This window comes from Eptesicus fuscus, chromosome 12 (assembly GCF_027574615.1).
Source record: "Eptesicus fuscus isolate TK198812 chromosome 12, DD_ASM_mEF_20220401, whole genome shotgun sequence".
In the NCBI taxonomy this organism is placed as follows: domain Eukaryota; kingdom Metazoa; phylum Chordata; class Mammalia; order Chiroptera; family Vespertilionidae; genus Eptesicus; species Eptesicus fuscus.
Window position 1 is genome coordinate 21386109 of NC_072484.1, and position 9932 is coordinate 21396040.

The 9932-nt window shown below is 45.5% G+C and overlaps 1 protein-coding gene across 1 annotated transcript in view; it reads right to left on the reverse strand.

Annotated features, from left to right (window-relative positions):
• SPTLC3 (serine palmitoyltransferase long chain base subunit 3) overlaps window positions 1-9932 on the reverse strand; it is a 131270-nt gene that overhangs the window by 14022 nt on the left and 107316 nt on the right. The gene's annotated exons all lie outside the window — the stretch shown is intronic.

A 9932-nucleotide genomic window follows, 5' to 3' on the forward strand; every position in this document is an offset into this window, starting at 1 on the left:
ACATCCCAGTCACCCAAATGTATTCCATATGGCCTGTCCCCTGGTGCATTCAGCTCTTTTGTTGATCGTTAGTTGCACAATGAATAGATGACTTCATCAGGCTGGGTTTGATGATTCTTAAATGATCCCCCTCAAAGACTAGAAGGATTTCCTGGCCTGGAAGTACATGAATGACTTAAATTGCTTTTCCCAATGGCATTATCTTTGCACTTGCCCATAATGATTCATCTATCATTGAGCTGCCCAGCTACTTAATTGGCCCCGTCTGTCCCCTCTGCCTTGATTAACCCAAGTAACTGAATCATCAGCTAATGTCATCACTTTACTGCTTCTAGATCCTTTGGAGAGTTGACCAAACAGATCAGAATATCAATCCCAGGGGTAGTTGATTCTTAAGAACTGAATGTTTTATTCTTGCCCTGTCTCCTATCTTTGAACCATTTAGCACAGCATGGATTACAAGCCATTATGACACACTTTGTGGTCACCATGTTTTCTCATCTAGGTCACTATAAATGCCTTTGAGGTCTTTTGAGTTGGCCAAGATACAGCTCCTTTCAATTACTCTATTGCTCACTCTTTAAAATTGGAAACATTCTCCTACTCCTGGAGGGCCTGGGGGCAGAGAGGAATTTGTACATATAAAATGCTACTCATCTAGACAGGATGTGGGTGATTTTATTAATTACGTTGTGCTTTGAGATCCTTGCTGGAAGAGTGCTTTGTAAAAGTAGAAGGTATGCTTAGCACTTGGGCTTTCCTACAGGGACAGCCATGCCAGGATGACATGGACACTGGCCTTTGCAGCCACATTCCCTTCTCAACATGCAAAATCCATCACTCATTTCTGATCCTTCTTCCACCTATTCCATAGAAGACAGGGAAGGTCCCTGAGCAGATAAGTAAATGAATGAGCTGATCTCTCACGTAGGGTTCTGGAGAGTTTATCCAAGTGCTTTATTTTGCTTTATTCTGGGTTCTCTGAAGAGGCTGTTGAGTGGAAAAAGATAGGCTTTAAAATTAAATGGCCTAAGAATCAAACTGTACCTGGACAACCTAGGGCCTTAAAACGTCAGTTTTACCTATAAAATAGAGATAAATAAGCTTATCTCCCAGGAACATTGAGAGAAATAAAGGGGTTAATGCAGGCAAAGTGCTTACTATTGTGCCTGGCATATGGTAGGTGCCTGAAAGGCCATTATTCCCTTCCTTTTCATAGGGCAGTGGTTCTCAGCAGCTTGGGTGCCACCTCAGAATCATCTGGAGAGCTTGGCAAAATCCAATGCCCAGCCTGTACCACACACCATATAAATGAGATTCTTTTTAAAAAATATATATATTTTATTGATTTTTTACAGAGAGGAAGAGAGAGGGATAGAGAGTTAGAAACATTGATGAGAGAGAATCATCGATCAGCTGCCTCTTGCACACCCCCAACTGGGGATGTGCCCACAACCAAGGTACATGCCCTTGACCGGAATCGAACCTGGGACCCTTGAGTCCGCAGGCCGACGCTCTATCCACTGAGCCAAACCGGTTTTGGCATAAATGAGGTTCTTTTGGGATAAAACTAGGCATGAGTTTTGGTTTTTACAAGTTACAGCCGAGGAGACTCCGATGATGATGCAGGGCAGGGTTAGGTGCCCGATTGTGTCCTGGCTGAGTCACGCTCCTTGGTTGGAGACGGAAAGTAAAAGATGGGCTTATGTCATAGTTTCTCATTTGGCACGATGACATCCCAGCGGTTACTGAGTGCTTGGGCTCTCAGATAGGACATATCATGGGGGTGACCTGCTTCTCTGACAGCTATCCGCTCCAAAGTGCTCACTCAACTTGAGGTCGACCCCAGTGTCAACTTCACCCCTCTCGTGAGGGTGGATGAAATCAGGGATGAACCCATCCTGGCAGATGACCTGTACGTTGCCGTTCCATCCATTCAGATTTCTAGCTCTGTCGACTTGAGAGATGGGCTAGGTTAACAGAGGCCACAAATACCTTAACCTTCCCTCCAATGCTGTTAAAACAAAAACAGCTGGGGCAGGGGAAGGAAAACAAATAAAACACAAAGCATCCCACTACAAAGCCCCGCAGTCCCCTAATAAAAACAATCGTCTGTGGCCTTTCCAAAAATATGTTTGAGACAACTCAGTCTCCAGAGGGCCAGAAGGAATTGCGGACAGTGGCGACTCCCAGAAAAACCTGTCAAAAGCTAAAGGAGGAAAATTTCTTTTCGGTGGAACCATCAGCATGCAAAAAAGGAGAGACAGGCATTTCCCCGTGTGACACTAAGTGAAAGAGGCGGATTTGCGGAGCCCGAGAGCCAACACCAGTGCCTTTCTCTATTTTCTGCAGACTTTGCAAGCTGATTTTTGAACAGAGGAAACATGAATATGCCCAGATGCCACGGGGTGACTTACTGTATTATTTTCCAAGCTTCAAAACGCACATGCAGAAATACACACTGCTCGCTCCCCTTACATTACTTCGCATACCACTGCCCCAATGGCCTCAAGCACACGCCTCGGCAGCATTGCTTGGAAAATGTGGTCCTTTTCTTCAGGGATGGGAAGAATCTTTCCATAAAACATGTCTCACCAAAATTCCAAATTGATATCAGAGAATGCCTGCAGTGTTCAAAGAATGCCTGATCTCCCTGCCTCTTCCCCCTTCTTTGTCTGCCCGGTCAGCCTTGCTTCTCCCCACATGGAGAGGGGGCAGGAGGCGGAGGGGAGTTTGCGAGAGACCTTGGAGTAAAGTTTCAACGTGGCAGCAGGAACCCAGCGTCTATTATTTTAAGCTCTGGACACCAGACGGGACATTTTGTTTCCAACACACTCAGGGGCAGAGAGAGCTCAGTAAAGATCAAGAGGCTACAGAGCGGCAAGAATCATAAGAATCACATTAGCAGTGACAAGCTTCGCAGTAGGATGGAGAAAACAGCGTTTGGAGTGGTTTGCTGAGAGGAACGCACTTTTTTTTTTTTTTTTTATCAGGCACTGGAGCACTCCCTTTTGATGTCCGGATTCCAAGGTTATGGCAGGTTTTATAGTCACATACACATGTTCCAAGGACTCTCCAAGCCGCTCAGTCCTACCCTGTGGAATGCGTGCAGGAGCAGGCAAGGCAGGCTGGACATCAAGGGCAGTGGCTGTCTGCATGGCCTGATTTCAAGGGCCCTGGGAAGACACTGCCACCTCCACCTCCCCACCCACCCACTGCTTACCTATACCGTCAGGGGTTAATCCACAAGGAGGGGTAAAATGGACAGCTCTTGTGCACCTATTATGAGCCAAGCAGTGTGTTTTTGGGCCCCCTGAACAGATGAGGAAACTGAGGCTGGAAGATCATTAATGCGTTACCCAGCTGACCTGGAAACTGGCTGTGCCTCTGAGTCTATCAAAGCCTGCTCTTTGGGAAGAAGCTGGTAAACTCATTCCTGATGAGGTGTGAATTCTGTGATTCATGGGTTCATACATTTCACAAACGAAAAGCACTCACTATGCACAGGAGCCCGGCCAGCTGCCAAGGTGGCGTAGAAGATGAAAAACTTCCGAGACTGTTTACAGAGAAAATGACCCACTAGTTACTAGTAGACAGGGCAGGTATCAGATGATTCACACTTGAGAACAAGAGCCATGAGACAGATACAGACGAAGTTAGCAGGCTTTTCACATGTAAGTACTTCATGCATACTTACAGGAAGAATAATGATTTAATGTTGGCTTGCATTAAATAGAGAGCAGTATCTTCAAAAGGCACTAATTGTGGAATTTTTACACACTGAATGGGGTAATTTGGAAGGCTAGGGTCCTTCCGGGAACCTTGTAAGTCAGCGATTCTTAAGCAGGAGGACACACAGAGTCTTTCGGGTTTGTTTTTTTCTCGAATACACACAGTAAGGCCCTCTGTAGAGATTCTGCTCCAAAAATGATACTATTATTTCATTTAATAATATTAAATTATTATTTTTCAGAAAAACTCTCTGGGTAACTGCAGTGTGCATCCCAGTGAAGAACCACCGCTCCAAGTCACAAATTATATTGTGGGTTTTTGAGTCTACAAAGATAATAAGGCTGATCTTAATTGAAGACACCAGAGAACAATTTAGTCTCGGTATTTTGCTCTCCGTCAGTCAACAGATCTGTGCATCAAGTTCCATCTGATTTTTTTCTTTTTTCTATGAAGATGAACAAGCCACTCATTATCTCTGAGCCTCGATTTACTAATCTGTTAAATGGGGATGATCACAATAGCTGCTCCATCTGTTTCCCAAGATTTTGGGGAGTATGCTATTAAGCAACTATTGTGATCAATGGTGGAATAAAAGGCAAAGGTATCTACTATTTTCAAGGAGCGTATATACATTCTAGTCTATAGACTAGAAAAAAAATCATGTAATTATAAAGAAAGGTAGAGAATTGAATGACCCATGGAAGACTCTGGGAGTTTGGAGCAAAGGCCTAGAGGTGATGGGTTAACATCTTGTGTATGTAATTTTGGAAGCGGTGGGTTGGGTGTCATTAACTTACTTACCGTACCTAGAATGTTTGGATTAGGACTATGAGAAAGATCAGTGAAGTCAGACCATTGGGATCTGCAAATTCCACCCTAAGGGCTGGAAGGTTCTGGTGAGTCATAGGGAGCCATGGCAGCATCAAGAGCAGGAAATGCCATGTTCTGAGGGGGTTAGGAAGAGAAAAAGCTCATTGTGCATAGAGCATGGATTTGGATGAGGAAAACATGGAGGTGGCAAGTCAAGGTAGGGAGCCAGAGTGGTAGTAAAAGTCTGGGTGTCAGCAACTGTTCGGATTTGTGGCAAGAAGGCAAAGGAAGCAGCAATGGACAGGCTCTGCATTGAGTAACCGGGTTATGAGGGTCTCTGAAAGGCTCTGAGAAAGGATGCAAATGAAAGTGGCCACCAGGAAGCCCCATCCAAGGAAGCTGCCTACATGATTCAAATTTCTCGTTTTCAAAGTGTTTGCTGGGAGGTGCCCTGGGGAAACCTCAGGGAGGGGAATGGGAGCAAAAATTGAAGGAGAGGCTCAATAAATAGGAGATCAGACCACCCAGCTCCCCAAGCTGCCCCATGGCAACAGCAGCATCAAGACCAAGTGCTCAGGGACTATGAGCATAGTGTCTTGGGTTCAAAATCAGCTTGGCCATTTGGGACAAGGTGTTTCATCCTTCTGTATCTCAGGTTATTCACCTGTGCAATGGGATGAATGCCAATCATCCTATATAATAAAAGGCTAATATGCAAATAGACCGAATAGCTGAACAACCGGTCGCTATGACGTGTGCTGACCACCAGCGGAACATGGCGGACATCAGCAGCAGGTGGCAGAGCGTGGAACATGGCAGGCATTGGCCGAGGTGGGATGGTGGAGCAGGTGAGTGGGGGCGCCAGACCAAGGCAAGGCGTTGGTCGCTGTCATTGGGGTGAGCCTGGGTGGTTACTGAAAATTCTTTGCTCCTGCGCTCTGTGGTCCCACCCGGCACTTGCACCTGCTGCTGGTAGAGGCCCCGCTCACACCCGCTGCTGGTGCCCGGTGCCAACCCTGATCGCTAGGCATAGTCAGTGGGTGCGAGTGGCGGCAGCTGCTGGCCCTGATTGCCCCTCAGGGCTTTTCCACCTCCCCCTGCTCCTGAAGGGCAATCGGGGCTAGCAGCCACCACTTGCACCCGCTGCCAGCACTGGCCCCACTCACACCCGCTGCTCACACTGGCCCTGCTCACACCTGCTGCTGGAGACGGCCCCAATTGCTCTGTGCTGCCAGCAGGTGTAAGGCCAGCGCCATCAACATGTGGGAGTGGTGGCAGCAGGAGGGGGGCTGCTGGCAGACAGGGGACCAGGGGCCACAGCAGGAGAGGCTAGGCGGTGGTGCAGAGGATGGGCTGAGACCTGCTCCTGGGCCCACCACAGCCTCACAGCCCACAGTTCCTTTCAAGGTGCACAAATTCGTGCACTGGGCCCCTAGTTATCATAATAAAGCCCATTACATACTGTTAGTGAGAATTAGGTATTAAGTAAGTACTTAGAAAATTGTCTGCCCCACACTAAGCTGTATATGTGTTGTAAAATTGAAAAACTATATATATTTTATAGAATGGACTTCCATGTAAATTTCACTTGAAAAAAAAAATGCCATGGTTCAACAATATTGAAAACCAAACTCATTTGAACCAGAAGACTAGCCTGAATGACTTGGATTTGCCCTCTACCGCTGGACCCCGGTGATCAATTGAAGTGACCTGTGGCACCTACAGCCCATCTGGCATCCCTGTGCCCTCCTAAGTCTTTTTTGGTGTCTGGGACAGGTCTGCAGACATATTTTTATCTCCCAGGATTAAGTATTCACCAAATAATTTTTATTCTCAGTATTCAAGTTGAAGCATATAATCACTGGAAATCTAACTACAAAAAGTCTCCTATTTTACAAAGGTAAAATAAAATTGAGTCAAATTAACCAGTACTTAAGACCTAATCAGGCAAGCCCTTAGAAGGAGCTGGGATCTCCCTGAAGAAAGAGATTCAAGAAGAGAGAGGGGTGTCTAACCTGAAGAAGAGTCTCCATTGCTGGCTGCAAGGTGGATAGGGCCACGTGGGAAGGAGTTCGAGCTGTCCCTAGGAGCTGAGAGAACCAACTGTGCCTAGACTCTGACCCAAGACCATGAGATAATAAATGGGCATTGTTTCAGCCGCTTAGTTTGTGGTACTGTGTTATACCAAGACAGAAACCAAATACATTCACTCCAGCCCAGAACACATGCTGGGCTTCTCCAGGCACAAATCCACCTGCTTAATCCTCCCCAGCTGTGGCTGCTGGGGTAGCTGGTTTTCTCCACGAACTTCTCCAGACAAAAGGGGGGCTGGGGTACGGCCCCTGCTGCACTTGGGGCTTTTGCTGCCTAGCTGAAAATGAACCCGTGGTGGGGAAAACAAAGATCAATGAGGAACAGCGGCTCCCCTTCACCCTCCGAGATGCTACAGCTGGCATCAGGTTCGCTCCTTCCCCAGTTGTGCTGAACCAACATAGAATTCCAGTTGCGCTCCATCGCCACCCCCACTCCCCCCCCTCCAGCCCCCCATCCCAGAGCCTGTCTATGCAGAGGCAGCAACAGTGAAGAGGAAGCTTTCCTAGGGCCCTGGGTGTAAAAGGATATCTTGTTTGTAGGATAGTGGAAGGAAGTGGCCACACTATCCTTTTGCCCCATTGTCATATAAAAGACAAAAAGACAAACAGATTCTCTTCACACTCTTGCTAGGGACATTTTTTTAAAGGGCTCAAAGCAAGTGCAGAATTTACTGAGCTGCCCTAAAATTCTACCCTTGGCTAACTGTTAAAGTGAGTAAATGAAGGGGCAGAAGGTTGCAGAACATTTTGCAAGCGATTTCTGCACAAACTTCCCTTCCTAGCCAGAGCTCAGTTTGCTGGCGAATTCTGTGTTTATGGGAAAAACCCAAGTCATTCTCCAGGCACATAAGCAGCCATAGGGCAGAGAGGCAAGGCCTGTCACTTTGCTTGCTAAGTGCAGCCTTAGGTCCGCACACACACAAAGACCAGGTAGAACTTTTTTACCCCCCAGCACAGGTGATTAATCATGGACGGAGGCAGCCCCGAGTTGAAGGCCAGCGGAGCGTAGCACCCGCCATCTGTTTTGTATTAGCTATTGCTGAAATGCCAGTGGCCTGAAACCATTTAGAAAATGCAGCTCTCCGTGCCCTGTCTCTCTCTCTCTCTGCCTCTTTCTGCATCTCCAGCTGGTAACCAAGTAGCAAATATATTTAGGAAGCAGCAGCTAGTTCCCTCCCTCAACAATGCCAAGGGCCTTCAGTGCCAAGACCTCAGATAGTGCATTGAGGGTGGGGGTGGTTCTCTGGGGACTCCTCTCACATTCATTGAGAGACTTCAGAGGAACAGAACTAACAATACTTGCTGGGTTTGTGGGGAGAAAATAAATGGTAGGAAGCCAATTTTGTATTCGTTGAACTCTCCACCAAGGTAGAGGCTGAGAAATGTGAGGAGGCCTTTTAAAACTAATTATCATAGTTTTATCGCCCTAATCGCAGCCCGTTTTGGTTTTCACCGTCTCTTCTTCTCTCGGAGGAAGAGACAGAATTTCAGATAAAGAGTAATTAGCAAGAGTAGCTGCAAGATAAGTTTGATGATGCAGATGGGTAAGTGTAGTTTGCAGCCCCCAAGCAGCTGAAGAAAAGCAACATCTTACAGAGAAGCCTGTGAAGGTATCTTGTGTCAAATATAAACAGTAGGAAAGTGAGAAAATTCCACTCTTGAGAGCGAATTGCTGTCACCCGGTATACTCCTTTCTTTCCTCTCTCAAAGCCCTAAATCTTCCCAGTTAGTCACTTCTGTTTTTTAAACCTATCAACTCAAGTGCAAAAATATGTGTGCCCTGTTTCAGGGACCAGAGCAAAGGTCCAAGGTCACAGCTGGAAGGCGCTGGTGCCACTTTCTTCAAGTCCATGTTGGGTTAGAGGCAGGGTCAGTACCTCACCTGCCAATCTCATGATAAAAGTTCACAAATGACCAGGAAGAATGAAATAATCCACAGGAGATGATTTAAAAATGAGGCAGGACCGTATTTTCCAGTGCGAATGTATTCTAAGTCTCACTTTCCTTCTCTTTATCTTATATTTCCTCTGTAGAGGGGAAAGGCAAGAAATATGATGGAGGTTCATAAATTAATAAAGTTACTTGAAAGATACTGCCATTTTATACAACTTCTTCTAGTAAATGAATAAGCAACAGAAATTTAAGCCTTTGAAAAAGAATCTTTTAAATCTTGGATATGGTAGAGGATGAATTGTGTGGCATGAACTTTCCCTTGTGGACATAACAACAGAAACACAGTGTTAGTGCTTCCCAAAGTAGATGAAGCGCTTAAAGTGATGTTGATCAGGGTCATATTTTCATATGAACTTAATCTTGACATAGAGTCACTAATTTTATCTCTACTAGGGCTCACGGTTCAGTCTTCCTTGCCAAGTCAAGTGCTGGGTGCCGATGTGATGAACATCAGAGGTTCTATCCTTGTTCAAATCTCTTAGTCTCCTTTTAGTTCACGGACCCAAAATTTTGAACCAAAGTGTGGCTGAACAGGAGAGTTGGGGTGACTCAAAATAAAGCCATTCAATTCAAATAACTAGCCTACATGTCTATGTTTTTAAATGGCATGTTTTAAAGTGCAATTTACAATTTTCTGATAATGACGCAATTTATAATTTTCTGTCTCATGACACCCTCTCTTCCAAAAATATGTCCTGAATGTCTGAGAGTGTGTTACTATTTCCAAAATATACATTCTCTCCTGTTTTGGCCTGACTTCCAGAACTGTTCCAATTTTATGTTATTTTAATTTCTTCTGGGGCAGCATTATGCCCAGGGTTCATTTTCTCCCTTCAAATAGTACACAGCATTGGGGAATTTAGCAACATAATGATAATGATCTCAATCCATGCCATGGCCTGAGACTAGGTTTTGTGAAAAAGAAGCAGAAGTGGTTGTAGTAAAAGCCAGACGAGAAGCCCTGAGAGTCCCTATAAAAGGGAAAGAGATTCATCATCAGTCGTTTGGACTTTGTTTTTCTTTTGTCTTTAGCTACTTTTATTCCATTCCAGGTCAAGAGTTTATTTACTAAGTCAATAGAGAAACATTGGGAAACTGTCTAAAATATACAATGCCTTCCTACAGTATACTCCCATCTGAAAGTCGGGGGAAAGAATGTGCTGGACTAGGTTAAGTACTGAAGCAAAGACTGGCTAGCTATTCACTGAACCCATTTCCTTGGCCAAGGCAGACAGTTAACTTCATTTCCTAGGCTTCTTTGTGGTTAGGCAAGGACATGTGCCTGAGTAATGGCCAATTGAATGTTGACAGAAATAAAATGTGCCTTTCTAGATATGGCTCCTG